Source organism: Cricetulus griseus (genome assembly GCF_003668045.3).
Source record: "Cricetulus griseus strain 17A/GY chromosome 1 unlocalized genomic scaffold, alternate assembly CriGri-PICRH-1.0 chr1_0, whole genome shotgun sequence".
Classification (NCBI taxonomy): Eukaryota; Metazoa; Chordata; class Mammalia; order Rodentia; family Cricetidae; genus Cricetulus; species Cricetulus griseus.
In genome coordinates this window covers 151528354-151543718 of record NW_023276806.1, presented here as the reverse complement: position 1 = coordinate 151543718, position 15365 = coordinate 151528354, and the positions used below count along the sequence as shown (strand labels likewise).

The following is a 15365-nucleotide window of genomic DNA, read 5'->3' as shown; positions in this document are numbered from 1 at the left end:
AAACCCTACCTTCCTATCTGTGTTGAGTACCACGTCAAGGCTGAGCCAGACGTGAGGCTATGAAGCTAAATAAAACAGCTGGATCCCAGCTCCTGAGCCTTGCTGTTGTGCTGCCTGAAGGAGAGGCAAGTGGATAACAAGGGATGGCAGTCAAGCAGGAGGTCAGAACTACTATAAACTCTGACATGATATGACAAGTACAGCTTTGATTGTGAGGAAATGCTTGGGTCTTACATGGGCACCTATGTGGAAGGCCATTGAAAAGGAGTACCTAGGCAGAGGCCAGTGCCTGCAGTGATGTGCTCAGTTTGAACTGAGGACACAGAGGATGAAATCACTGAAGGACAAGCAGGTGGCTCTGAGTAGAACAGGCCTCACAGGACAAAATGAAGTAGCTTGAACTTTGCTTGTGGGAACCAAAAAACTCCATGCATCCACTAGGCATTTGCTTGCTGGCCTTGAATTTATTGAGCACATATTCTGCCAAGTAGTTAAGGAGTCTTAAGCAAAAACAAATACCTAAATCTCCCTTCAAAAGAAACCCAAACCAAACAGCATTGCCCTCAACAAAAAAACCAAAACAAAACAGAAAAAAACAAAGCAAGAGCTTGTTTGTGTTGTAGTGGAACAAAGGGTACATGTGTGGAAAAATCATTAAAGGACTAGCCACAGTGGATGAGCTGATAGATGATACATGAATAACCAAGGGCTAACAGCTAGGAGATCAGGGGCACAGATAATCTCAGGAGTGACCTCTCCTCTTGGCAAACACGGAAATGTCTAATGATAATTTTCTCGGCAAATTCATAGATGAATACGCATTCATGCCAAGGGAAGTGCTTTTGTGCAGCTTTGCCTCTAAGACATCCAGGTCGTTGCTCCATCAATGGAGTGCATGTCTATTACTGGCCATTTGCATATGGTTACAGACCTATTTAGGTCAATGTCAGTTACTAGTTATTTAGTAAAATAACTTGAAATAAGACAAGGGGAATGAGAGAATGAGAGTGGGGGGGAGAGAAGGGAAAGAAGCAGATGGGGGCTGGGGTGAGGCACAGTTTTTGTGAGTGCCGGGTTGAAAACTTTGAAAAGACCAAAGAGAACTGAGGCAGAACTTGCTTTGGAATTAGGTATGGATGAGACAATGAAAGGACTTGGGAAAATCATAAAATTCTAACAAAATTCTGCACTCAGATAACTTTATGGGGCTTTTTAAGGTCTCAACTTCCAAGAAAGTCCTGCTGGAAACTGTAGATGAGGTATTTTAGGTGTGGTTTATATAAAACGATGACAAGCACCCATTCTCAGAGGAAACCCTTGGCTCCACATCAAACAAGTGTGGGGATGAACGGACATTAAATGCTTTAGGTCAAAATTAAACAGGTTTGAAGTGTGTGTGTGTGTGTGTGTGTGTGTGTGTGTGTGTGTGTGTATGTGTGTGTGTGTGATTTCCTAGCTTCCAGAAATGATTTTGCTGATGTAGAACATGTATCAGGGACTGTGTTTGATGGTAGAATGGGTTGTTTTTGGTGACATGAATATCTAGTGTCACCAGGAATCTGATCAAGAAACAGGACTGCCAGCACCTTCCTCCATGCCTCATCCTAACCACACTTTCCTGTCATGGGCAGCTGCTATTGCCCAATACTGTAGGTGATATTGGTTGCTTTTGCTCTTTATATGAGTTAATGCAATTACACACACACACACACACACACACACACACACACACACACACACACACACACACACTTCAGATTTGACTAGTCTCTTGACTTACTTTTTTGCTTGTTATCATGCTTGTAGAATCCATCCACACTTTTCTGAGCAGCAATAATTTGAATCTCATTGTTCAGTATTCTATGAGCTGTGTGGTAATACACAATACACACTCAACAGACAGTTTTTAAAAAAGTGACTAGTTGTTTGAGGCAGGGTTCTCTAGAGGAATAGAGCCCAAAGCATGAGTGTGTCTTACAAAGGGGAATATGTTAGATTGGCTTACACGATACAGCTGGGTAGTTCCACAGTGGCCAACTTCATGCTGGGGAGGCGGAGAACACAGTCTCCGTTCTGTCCACAAGGCTGGACAACTCAGCAGTCCTGTCTTGTCACTGAAGGTCTGGAGGATTCCTGGAGTGACTGGCCTTCAGTTCACATTGGATGACCAAAGAAGTTGGGTTCTAGTGACAGCAAAGGATGGCAGTGGTAACAACAACCATAGCCTAGATGCTCTCACCAGCAGGAAGTGACTTCAGGGAAGCATGTGATGGTATTGCTCTTTCTTTAGACTGATTTCTGTCTATGCTGCCATTGGAAGAAGCTGTGGCCAGAAAATTCTGCATGTTCTGGTAAAGGGTCTTTGTCCACTGGTTAATTCTTTTGGGAAATGTCCCAAGACCCATCCAGAGGCATTTCTCTTATGGAAGCCAGAGCCAATCAAGATAATCCAGACTAACTGAAACCAGTGCTACACTGCATATGTATTAATGTTTACTGGACACCTTGTAGCATTCCTGCAGTCTGAAGCTATCTGGTATTTTTCTCATGAGTAGAAGGTTTGGGGAAAGAGTATCACAGAGGTGAAATATTTATCTTACCACACTTCACTTAAGGAATCTGTGGTAGTTTGAATGTAATTGGCCCCCACAATCTTATAGGGAGTTGTATTATTAAGCGGTGTGGCATTGTTGGAGGAAATGTCACTGTGAGGGCAGGCTTTGAGGAAAACACCTGGTGTGTCAGTCAACTTCCTGTTGCCTGCAAGATGTAGGACTCTCAGCTACCTCTAGAGCACCATGTCTGCCTGCAGGTCACCATGCTCCCAATATGATGATAATGGACTGAACTTCTGAAACTCTTTTCCTTATAAGAGTTGCCTTGGTCATGATGTCTCTTTCCAGCAATAAAAACCCAAACTAAGACAGAAGTCACAATGACATTACTGGATTTTCACAATCAACCATTCACCTGGCTTCCTCCTCCTCCTCCTCCTCCTCCTCCTCCTCCTCCTCTTCCTCCTCTTTCCTCTTCCTTTTCTTCTTCTTCTTCTCCTTTTTCTGGAGCTGAGTATTGAATCAAGGGCCTTGCAATTGCTAGGCAAGCATTGTACCACTGAGATAAGTCCCCAGCCCGCTTCTTCACTTCTTAAGTTCACATTTCCCTGTTTCTTCACTGTAAAGTTGTGATTTTTTTGTGCTGCTCTGTAGTAGATATAGATCATGAAGTCTAGCTCGTTCTTAAATGGGGAGGAGGAGGAGGAGGAGGAGGAGGAGGAGGAGGAGGAGGAGGAGATTTTGATCCTACTTTCTGGAGCTGGAGTATATAATTATTATTTACAGTTATTCTGAGGGAAGATGAGTTTAGTACAATTCATTCATTCATTCATTCACACATTCATCTCAGCATTTTGTAGTTTGGATGATAACCCAACACACATTATTTATTAGTTATTTTCCCACCTTTGACCACTGGTGCTCCTCTAGGGTGGCTCTCGTCTACCCCTGAAGGTGTCATGCCCCATCCTCTTGTTTTTTAAAGCACACTCTCATTTTGTGACGTTAAATAATAGCCCAGGCCAATGCTGTCTTGCTCCTACATCAATCTTAGAATCAGCTTTTCCTCTAAGAAGTCCCGATACCATTTATTGGAGAACAGTGTTCTAAACACAGGACCTCAGCTCTGGGCATTTCATGGTGGCTTCAATCTGCATTGCCCATGAAGACGATTGCCTTTCTTCATGATTGCTGGCCATCTGGACACTCTTTTTAATAAAATCTTTCGGGAAGTCATTTGCATGTTATTTGTTTATTTATGTATGGTGATGTGGTGTGTATGCAAATCACTGGACACCAATGGAGGTTGATGGAGAGCTTGCATGAGTGGGCTCCCTCCTTATGCCACCTGTGTTTGGAGGATTGGACTTAGTCAGGCTTGGTGGCAAGCCCTACTAGCAGGGCCATTTCTCCGTCCATGTCCATTTGCCTGTTTCCTACTGGGATATCTACATTTCTGCCACTGTGGGTTTCCTCTTGCTATATATTCCGGATTTGAGTCTTGCATTAGGTCTCCTTCCACTCTGTAGCTCACACCTCCCTACTGTCAATGTCTTTGACAAACAGGCCTTCTTCCTGTTTGTCATTTCCTCCTTCTGGCTGCTTTCAGGCTCTTATGTTACTTGTGAAAAGTTTCTTAGTTTTGCCTTTCATATATAAGGTACAATGCACCCATAATTGATTTATGATATAGTGCAAACTGAAGCTTAACGATTTTTTTGGTGTTATTATATAAGTCACCTTTGGGTTTTCATTTGTAATTGCTTATTAAGAAGATTGGAATTTGAGTTGAACTGTTAGTTGAACAGATGTTGCATCTGGTCACCTTGCTAGTGTCCTTATTTCAGTGAAGAATCTTTTTTATTTTTGTATGTATACAGCCATATTGCTTGACAACAAGGCCAATACTTTTACTTCCTTTTAAATCCTGTATAACATTCATAATATTTTTCTTTCTTTATTATGCTGTAAAAGCTTTTAGAACAATGCCAGGTGAAATGTTAATAGTAGACCTTGTCTCATTTTTCAATATTCCTTTAAGAGTCTCTCTCTCTCTCTCTCTCTCTCTCTCTCTCTCTCTCTCTCTCTCTCTCTCTGTGTGTGTGTGTGTGTGTGTAGACTTAAAATATTTCATTGTAGGCTGACTTTTTAAAGATTTTTTAAATGTTGTGAATGAATGTTGCTGTTATAAATAAATGCTTTTTCTTGGCTGGTGAGATGGCTCAGTGGGTGAAAGCACTTGCTGCCAAGCCTGACAACTGAGTTCAATCCCTGGAACCCACATGGTGGAGGGAGAGACCTGGCTCCTGAAAATTGTCCCCTGTCTCCCATGAACACATTCATGGAGTAAAATAAAAGTCATAAATCCCTCTCATCACCTGTTGGCCTTATAATTTTTCTCTTTTATTGTATTATTGAGGTGAATTTAATTGACTAATTTTAAAAGTAAAATAAAGTTTGTTTCTATAATAAACCCCACCTACTCATCATATGTTATTGTATTTGTGTATGATTAGGTGATTCTTAAAATTTTTCAAGTATGTTTAGAAAGACCTAGCTGTAACTCTGCTGTTAGTTCGAATTCCAAGGTCCCTGCTGGCTGTACAAGATAAATGTGGACCATTTTTAAAGTTCTTCTTTCCTTTCCTTCCCCTTCCCTCCCTCCTTTAAAAAATACTTTTTCAAATTTCTCCATTTACTCTGTCAAGATAAACACCAGGATTCCTGAATGTGCTGAGGAGGTCAGGGTCACAGCTCAGTCACCAAGCTCATGATCACCTGGTGTACGAACACGTGGACCCCAACTCTCATCTGCTTTTTGCTACTTTCAGAATTTCAAATGGAAACAACTCAAAATTCCTTGGTTATTGTGTCATTTAATTAATTAATTAATTATTGATTAACCGTGCCAGTTTAATTATTTAACTAATTAACTGATTAATTAATTAACTAATTAGGTCAGCTTGACTCAAGCTTAGGTTATCTGGGAAGAAGAAACCTCAGTTGTGACAATGCCCCCATCACCTTGGCCCCCAGCCAACCTGTGGGCATTTTTTTGATTGATAACTATTGAGGGAGGGCCCAGCTCTCTGGTGGACAGTGTATTCCCTGAGCAGGTGGTCCTTGGGTAAATATAAAAGCAAGCTGGGGAAGTCACAAGGAACAAGTTACTAAGCAGTGTTCCTTGGTTGCCTCTGCTTCATTTCCTGACTTTAGGTCCCCGCCTTGGCTTCTCTTGATGATGGGCTGTAACCTGTAAGCCAATAAACCCTTTCATCCCTAAGTTGGGTTTGGTCAGCGTTTTATCACAGTGTTTTATTCCCCATCCATGCTGACATCCTAAACAGTTCATTGGCAGGAAATCCAAGGTCAAAGTTTATCTTCCTATGTGTCTCAGTTTTGTTTTCAGCCTTCTGTATGGTGTGGCTGCTTCAAGGGCAAGGGTGCCGGATCTCTTCCTTCAGGGACTGTGGTCCCTCCAGACCTGACTGACTGCACCGAACTCAGAGCATCATTTTCTGTTCCCAGATCTGGGAGAGAGTGTGCTGACTTAGAATCGACTGGGGAGGGGCAGAGACCCTCTACTCAAGAATCTTCCCTTTGGTTGCAAGAATGATGAGCTCTGCCTCTCCATTTCTTCCCTTTGGTTTTCAAGGTCCTTTCTAGAAATAGGCCATACCATACCCAACCCAGCATGCAAAGGCATTGCTGGAGTTGGGAATGTGGGGACCCTTGCTTGAGACACACTGAAGCCATCAGGGGCTCTAGATAGTTGCCCTGGTCACATGGCTCTACTTCAGTTTTCTCTGTCTCTCTTTTCCACACACTTCTTGGGGTCCTGCTTCATATCTGAGAACAGCAGCCATGTAAGGAGACTCTGACCTCTAAAGGTCAGGCTGCTGCACACGTCCCTAAAATACCCCTCCCTATCAAGAGTGGGGTTACTTGGTGAGGGCCGAAGAGGCAAAGATTACCATCAGATACCACCAGAGACTGAGTTTTAAAATATTTACTGAGGTTAGAGTGATTTATTGAAGCCTACTTTATACACAGTGAATGCACTCTCTTTGGGACCTAGACAACAAGAGTTGACAGATGTATATAGTCATGTAGACATGGCCACAATGGAGATACAGACCACTGCCATTTTTGTAAAAAGTGTCACGGACCCTGCTCAGTTTGTCTCTCTCAGTCCTCTTTTCAACAAAGGGTATGTTGTTTGGAATGGACTGTCTCCTCAGAAGGCAACACTCACCTGCCCTCTCTTTCTTTAGATGGGAGCCTCAGAAACATCTTTCTAAGTTCAAGACTGGTGGGTGGTGTTGAATAAAACTTAGCCCATTTGTGAGATTCTGGTTGGAGGGGAAGCTGGCAGAAACTTACATCCAGGGGCAGGGGGAACTGGAGCTGAGAATGGGTGAGAGGCTGGACAGAGGGGCAACATCAGAAAGTAAGATGAAAAATCAGTCTGCAGGCCTCAATAGTATTGTGTCAAAAACAGCACCTGGCTGAAGAAGTTCTGATGGAACTGAGAAAAAGTGGGTCCAAAGTCTTGCTGATTCAGTGTGTGCACCTGTACTTGTATATGTACTTGAGTGAGTGTGCTAACATGAATGTTTGTGTGTATGTGTATGCATGTGTGATAGTACATATGTAAGCACTTGAACATGTCTGCACAAGGGTGTTGGGAGCTGCAAAGTACCTCGCCCAAAAGATGGCGCCGGTTTCCGCCTTCCGCCAGCCCGACGGCGAATGCTCTCTGTGGTAAACAACTCCTAATTTGGTAAAGGCCATGTATCATCTTAATTCTGCTTGGAGACAACCTATCCTGGTGCACCACTTAGGGTTAGGTGATTGGTAGATGTAGACTATATCAGGCCCCGTCTTCCTCTACCCGGGGCCGCCATTCACTGTAAAGCAAGGTTCCCGAATAAAACTGTGTGAAGAAGATTCCTCGGTGTTGCATCGTTCTTGCTGGTCAAGGGTGGACGCGACACATGGGTTTATGTGTGCATGAAGGTATGTGTGGATTCATAATCTGTGTCAAGATACTGGAATATCTGGAGACATGTTGGCTCACATTTTTAGTGAGGTGGGAAAACTTGGAGTCTCTCTCTTCATGCCTTCAACCTCCCTGGACTGACTCACCAACAAACCCAGGCTGGAGTTGACTACAGGAGTATGCAGTGGGCTGCAGCAGCATGCAGTGGGCTGACTTCCAGCTGCAGGTTCATGAGCTGCTAACCTCTGGGTGCAAAGTATGTCCCAATTCTTGATAGTGAAGGAAGTGTGAACCTCTTTGTCTGCTCTCTTCTGCTCTCCCAAGATGTTACCACTGCATGGAAGGGTGGCCTGCCATCCCCAATGCATGGAAGAGTGGCTTTTCCTCATCAGTGCATGGAAGGGTGGCCTTATCTTCAGACTCTTTCTTCTCCTAGGGGTCAGGAGATGTTTGCAGGTCCTGGAAATTCATGGTGCTCTTGAGTTTGAGGAAATCTTACAATCACTCCCACACAGAAACATCTTTCTATGTTCTTCTACAGGTGCTGTCTGTGGATGCTGGCCTGAGGAAGGGACTCAGCACACTGTGTTTTTATGGATTGGTAGCCACATGCCAAATTATAGAAAGAGAGCATAAAATGAGCCCAATGTCTCCCTCATGGCCTGATGGTATTGCAGGTGTGGGCACTTGCCCAGAGCAAGATCTTTGTTTGTTTTTTTTTTTTTTTTTTTTTTTTTTTTTTTTTTTTTTTTTTTTTTTTTTTTTGAGACAGCGTGTCTCTACATAGCCTTGGTTGTCCTGGAACTTACTCGTAGACCAGGCTGGCCTCAAACTCACAGAGATCTGTCTGTCTCTAAGTTCTGGGATTAAAGGTATGTGCCACCACCGTCCATCTCAGAGCAAGATCTTGTAGGAGGCTCTTGGCACCAAGGTATCTGGGACTGATTGCTTCCAACATGTTTAGCCTGAGGCTTATGGCCACATGCACCAAGGATAGCTGTGAATACAGCTGATACAACACTGCAAATTTACTGTAAAGATTGAGATAATGATGGTGGTGGTGATGGTGGTGATGATGACTGCTACTCAGTTGCATGATTCTCAGGTGTGAACTGGGCAGATGGCATTGTCATGATGCACACCCTCTGCAACACCCAAATGGGCGGCTTATCTGAGCCTGAGTGCTTTACCAAAAGACTTTTGAGCTCTTCCATTAAGAGGTGCAGCTGGTTGGCCACCTTGAATCTGGACTCACCTCTGGCCTTTGTAGTCCAGTAGCAAGTGAGGAAGTCAGGTTGCACTCATGACCCTGGCTCTTAGCAACCTGGTGTATATATCTTCTCTAAAGTATCTGTCTGTGTGACCAGTTGGCCTAGTCTGCAGAGCAGGCAGGTCCACATGCAGAAGAGCTTATTGCTCTCAGCCAACACCACGCTAGACAAGTCGATTGTCCATTTGCTCCCAACCATGAGAGACAGTCCAGCTTGGATACAGACACGTACCTATGCCCAGGGAAGAACTTCAGACTGCTTGGTATGACTCTGGGTTTCTCTCTGGGCAGGCCTTCTCTGTGCACAAGTGCCAGATAGGTGCAAGACTTGGACTTTTTGGAGGCCCAGGGACCAACTAGCCCTTCAAAGAGTCCCTGGTGATAGTTTCTCCCCCACTCTTTCCCAGCCTCCCAGCTTAAACCATCTCTTGTTAGAGGCTGCAAGAACTGTTGAAATGATGTCTATGACTTTCATAACATTACACAGGGTGTGTGGGAAGAACGCAGAGAGGTCCTGCACTGTGACTTATTTTCTTCACACCATTTGCTTGGGTTGGTTGTAGGAAGACCTGCTGAGCTGAACTCCTCTGAAGCTGGGGAAAGAATGGGCATGCCAAGTGGAAACAGCAGAAGCAAGATGCCCATAGAGAGGAGTGGGGAATGAAGAGGAGAAAACTCCATTCAGACGGAGAGAGTGCTTCCGAATTAGTTTGAGAATTCGTTTTTGTTGTTCTTTCATTTATCTGCTTAACCTGAGTCACACTGTGTAAAAATAAAATCCATGTGTGTTTAAGGTATACAACACAGAGTTTTTCAAACGAAATTTATTATTTTGCTAGTTATTATTATTATTAACTATTAGTGTGTGTGTATGTGTGGTCTTGGGATTGAAAACTCAGGTCATCAGGCTTGGTAAAAAGCTCCTTCATCCACTGAAGATGTTGCCAGCCTCAACATGATGTTTTGAGATGAATACTCATATGTACATACACATGTACATGTATGTGACAGACATACATATGCATAGTGAAATGAGTACTGGCCAAGCCAGTGAGCACACTACTCACTATGTAGTTACTTGTCTTGGGTGCAAGCACCTGGAGCCTACACTTTCAGGAAACTTCCAGTATACACTACAGTGTCATTTAGTATTGAGCTCATGCAGGAGATTAGAGCTGTACACGGACTCATCCCATGGTACTATAATTCTGTACAGTTTGATTGACACCCTCCCATGATGTCAGCTCCTGGGAACCAGCATCCCACTGTCCACTTTTGCAAGACTCATATTATTAGATTCATAGGCAAATGACATCATGGAGTATTTGTCTCTTTGTGTCCAGCTTATTCACTTAACAAGGTGTCTCCAGATTCATCTATGCTGTAGCAATACCCTTCCTTTCTAAGGTCTAGTGACACTTTCTTATTTGTACCACAGTTGGATTATCACTTTATCTGTTAAAGGTTAACCCAATTTTCTCACTACATAGCCCAGGCCTAGGACTTGAACTACTCATTCCTTTGTGTTTCAAGTACTGCTCATACCCTGGCTACTGTGAAAGATGTAGCTATAGATAAAGAAGACCAGGCATTGTAGAAGACACAGATTTCCCCCTTTTTTATATACCCCCAGACGTAGCATTTCTGGGTCATAGTGTAGTTCCATCTCTCTCTCTCTCTCTCTCTCTCTCTCTCTCTCTCTCTCCCTCCCTCCCTCCCTTCTTCCCTCTCTCCCTCTCTTTCTTTCTTTCTTCCTTCCTTCCTTCCTTCCTTCCTTCCTTCCTTCCTTCCTTCATTCAAGTAGTTCCATTTTTAAAATTTCAATGAAACACTATGCCCTTTCTCCTCAATGGTTGCATTAATTTACATTTTCACCAACAGTTACCAAGTGTTCCCTTTCTTCCGTACACTCCAACACTTATGATCTTATCTTTTTTATAAAACCCATCCTACCAGACTTGATATGATGTCTCAGAGTATTTCAGAGTGATTTTGATTTGAATTTTTCTGATGAGTGATTTTGAGCATTTTTCTATACCGGTTGGCAGTTTTCTATGTCTTTTTTGGAAAAATATCGATTTGCTACTTTTGATCATTTGTTAATCAGATTTTATTTTCATTGAATTGTATGAATTTCTTGTGTGCTTGAGATATCAAATAGGTAGTTTGTAAATATTTTCTCCTAACCAATAGGCTGCCTTTTCACTGTGTTGATTATTTCCTTTGCTGTATAGAAGACTTATTTAATTGTTTTTGAGGCAGGGTCTGCTGAGTCAAAGGTATCATGTATCTCTAACTCTCCTCTTCCTCCTCTTTCTCTTCCTCTCTCTCCATTTCCCTTCCCTTCTCCCCCACATCTGCTAAGACAATCTTACATAAAGTGACTGTCAGTCTTCTCCCAGTGTGACAAAACATCTGAGAAAATCATTCAGAGAGAAGAGAATCAAGTCATGGCTTCAGAAGTTTCAGTTCATGATCACACAACCCTGTTACTATAGGCTTGTGACAGCTCAGTCCATTATAGTCCATTATGATGGCTGGGAGGGAGGGAAGAAAGGAAAGACAGAGAGAGAGAGAGAGAGAGAGAGAGAGAGAGAGAGAGAGAGAGAGACTTTAAGGTTCCAGTATCATCCTCAAAGACATATCTCCCAAAGCCCTAACTTCCTTCTGCTAAGACCTTCCTCTTAATGGGTCTATCACCCAATATAGGCTGTTGGTCAAGCCTTTTCCATGTGGGCCTTTGGTGTATATCCTATATCCAAATTATAGTAGCAATTATAAGGGAGTGGAATCCAGTCACCTTAGCCGTAGTCTGCCGCTCTGAAGCATACCACCTGCTCCTCTGTGTTTCAGTGGATGTCACTTAGGGTGTGTCTGCTGAATAAGGTCTGTTGCAACAATTCAGTTCTGCCCTAGCAGCACACAGACAGCCACAGACAATCCATAGAACAGACAAATGAGCATAGTTAAGTTTGAACTTTACTTGCAGTAATTGCCTAGGGGCCAGCTTTCACTAATGGACTCTAATTTGCCAACCCTGAAATTTTACAGCATAGCAACACTGTTGATCTGAACCCATGAGATTTTTGCAAGGGATTGGTCATGACCTTATAATATCCACTTTATGATAAACTTACAGATATTTTTCCCCCTGGAAGCTGTATTTTACTGAGCAACTGGTAGATTTTATCTCAGGAGCACTGCAATTCGAAGTTATTGAGGGGTGGGGAGATGGTTCAGTGTAAAGGCATATGCTTCTGAGCCTGATGACTTATGTTGGATCCCCGGGACCCACACAGTGGAAGGGGAGAACTGACTCTCTTAAGCTGTCCTCTGACCTCTACACATGCACTGTGGCACTCTCTCTCTCTCTCTCTCTCTCTCTCTCTCTCTCTCTCTCTCTCTCTCTCACACACACACACACACACACACACACACACACACACGAACACATGCACAAACACACACACACACACACACATACACACAAACACGTGTGCACATACACACACAGGCACACACACACACACACACACACACACACACACACACACACACACACACACAGGCACACACACATGCATGCTCACATGCTCCCTCCCACATAATTTATTTAAAAAGTTGTCAAGGTAAAACACACTGAGAAAAACAATATCGAGTGTATATTTTTCAATTTATTTGGGTTTCTTCTTCACCTTGGCCATAGGAAGCTCAGTATCGTTGAAGTAAAGCCATCCAATGTTGAAGACACGGTCTTCATTTTCTGTCTGTGTCTTAATTTTTCTTACTTAACCCACAACTCAATTCATGCTTCCCTGCCACATCATAGTGTTTGTCTTAAAACCTCTCTGAATAAGACTGGGAAAATGTTTTGTTTAAAAATTTTATTTTTATGTGTATGGGTATTTTGCCTGTATGTGTATCTGTGTACCACATGCATACCTGGTGCCCTTGAAGGTCAGAAAAGGCATTGGATTTCCTGGGACTGGACTTATAGACAGCTATGAGCTGCCATGTGGGTGCTGGGAATGGAACCCAGGTCCCCTGCAAGTTCAGACATTGCTTTTAAGTACTGATCCACCTCCCAACCTCAGGAAAATGTTTTATAAAATAATAAAGCATTGACTTTTGGTATGTGTGAGGTAATGGGGGCGGAGCTGCGATGGGCAGGGATCATGGCTCAGTGCTTCTGTATCCATGAAATCACAGGCTGTCTCACAAGGGTGCTATTGTGCCTTGTGTGTCTGTGGTGACTTCATTGCTGGGCTGTCTCCTTCCAAGCTTTCTTGCAGCCCAGGGAAGGCTTCTGTAGAATGGTTCTTTGGTGAACCCAGGTCCCTTTTCAGTCTCTCTGGAGCAGGTTACGGCAGTGCCTGAATGGCTAGTGTGTTGCCTTTGTCAGCAGGGCTGGTGGACCCTAGGTACCCGAGGCTTCACTAGAGAGACCTAGCTCTTTTCTTTGTCATGAAATGATCTCTCCAAGGTCAAAAGGTCTTTGGTAGCTCTTCTCTGATCTTAGCATGGATGCCCTGGAATGCTGAAATTTTCCTTGAGGTCTGTGTGAACTGTAGTAGATGTGTAAATGACTGGATGGTGCCTGAAGAATCTATCACAGTGTTTAGCCTCAAAAAATGGGTTAATGAGGAAAACTTAAGCTACACTTTTGCTGTTCGGAAGCCATAGTTTTGTTTGTCTTCAAATTGTTCCTGCTGTCTCACTGAGAAACAGCACAATATGTCAATGTTACTTTCTAGAGACAGACTGCATTGCTCAATGCCTCTTATACATGTCATACCATGTGTGAGCCTGTACACATGACCTGACTTCTCTGTTTTCTTATGTATGAAATGAGGGTAGTGAATGTCTGTCAAGTTCCTGCTTCCTCTCTTGGTTTGCCTTCCTTTTGGAGAAGCTGACACAAAAAGATACATGTGGAGGGAAACTGAAGTATCACCTGTGTGAGCATGAGCATGCCTTCTTCCAATGATCCCAGCTTTCTGGCAGCCACAGCCCTAGCTTGCCTCTGGCCTGCAGTCTCCTGAGAGACTCCGAGTTAGAATCACATGATTGATTCTGATCTCTAAATTTGTAGAAACTTATTGCAAATGGATCCTGCTCAAGGACACCAAGTGCTGGGGCAATTTGTTAGGCTGCAATATATAACTGATACAGGTGTCCGTGTGCAAAAGGGACTTATGCTCCTCCCAGCAGGGAGCACAGATCTTAACAGAGCTGGGAGATGAATAAGCCAAGCACTCCTGTGTGTGGGGAAGTGAGATGTGGAGTGTGTGTGTGTGTGTGTGTGTGTGTGTGTGTGTGTGTGTGTATGTGTTATGTGTATGTGTGTGTTTATGTGTATATATGTGTGTGGGGGTGTGTGGGTGTATGTGTGTATATGTGTGTATGTTTATGTGTATGTGTGTGTTTATGTGTATTTATGTATATATATATGTGTGTGTGTGTGTGTGTGGGTGTATGTGTGTATATGTGTGTATGTGTTATGTGTATGTGTGTGTTTATGTGTATTTATGTGTGTGTGTGTGTGTGTGTGTGTGTGTGTGTGTGTGTGTGTGTGTGTATGTATGTGAAGGGGATCCATTATAACACTGGTAAGAGGAGACTTCATGCAGTCAGAGACACTGAAGTTATGTCTTGAAGATGTGCAGAGGTAAAGCAGGCATGGGGTGGTGGGAAGGGCATTTTAGAAGGAGCAAATATATGCAGAGGCCTGGTTGAGGTGAGGGATTTTGGCAATGGGAAGTGGAGCACTTGACACTGGGTTTGGAGCTGGTAAAGGTGTTTGGATTTTAAAGAGTTTTAGGTAGAATTTTAGAACTATCAGCCTGCTTATCACATGGAGAATAGATAGAGGAGGATCAGAAAAAGAAAGAACACAACCATTAATTTGCATTTATCTGCTCTATGATGATACTGTATTATTACATTATTAAATATGTTACTTTATTTTTTAACATAGAACTCACTCTGAATACATGAAAAATGTGTTTTATTGAAATAATTTTGAGTTGTGATGATCTTCTCATGATATTGTTATCAAATGAGGCTGACTACCTTCATGATTGATGGCACAGCCATCCCTTTGTGTCTGAGGGTTCTGGGCTGGTGGATTCATACATCAGAACATGGTGTGTCTGTCTAAGCACATACACACTTTCTTTGTTCATGATCCCTAACAATGGAGGGTATTGACCATTTGCATAGCAGTTACATTGTGTTATTCCTCTAAGTCATCCTATCAAGAGGTGATTTGACGTATATGGGATGGTGTGTGTAGGTTACATGTAAGTATTAGGTCATTAGTACAAGGGACTTTGAGTATGCTCAGAGTTTGATTTACATGGGTATCCTAAAACCAGCCTCACATGGATACTGTGTTTAAATGTGCTTCAGGTGATTTAATCAGTTTCCAAATGATGCATATTTAGGCTAGTTTTTTTTCCCCTTCTGTTGTAAGAAGTATAGGGGTTGACATGAGGAAGGTCTTGCAGAACCTTGGCTGGTGAGTTTTATTTTCTGG

General features: G+C 43.0%; 1 long non-coding RNA gene across 2 annotated transcripts in view; it reads left to right on the top strand.

Annotated features, from left to right (window-relative positions):
• LOC118239602 overlaps positions 1-9578 on the top strand; it is a 31293-nt gene extending 21715 nt beyond the window's left edge. For both annotated transcript variants that reach the window (XR_004772181.1, XR_004772180.1), the window contains exon 3: positions 9391-9578. This is a non-coding gene — a long non-coding RNA (uncharacterized LOC118239602). The remainder of the gene's footprint in view (positions 1-9390) is intronic.
• The last annotated feature ends 5787 nt before the right edge of the window (positions 9579-15365 follow it).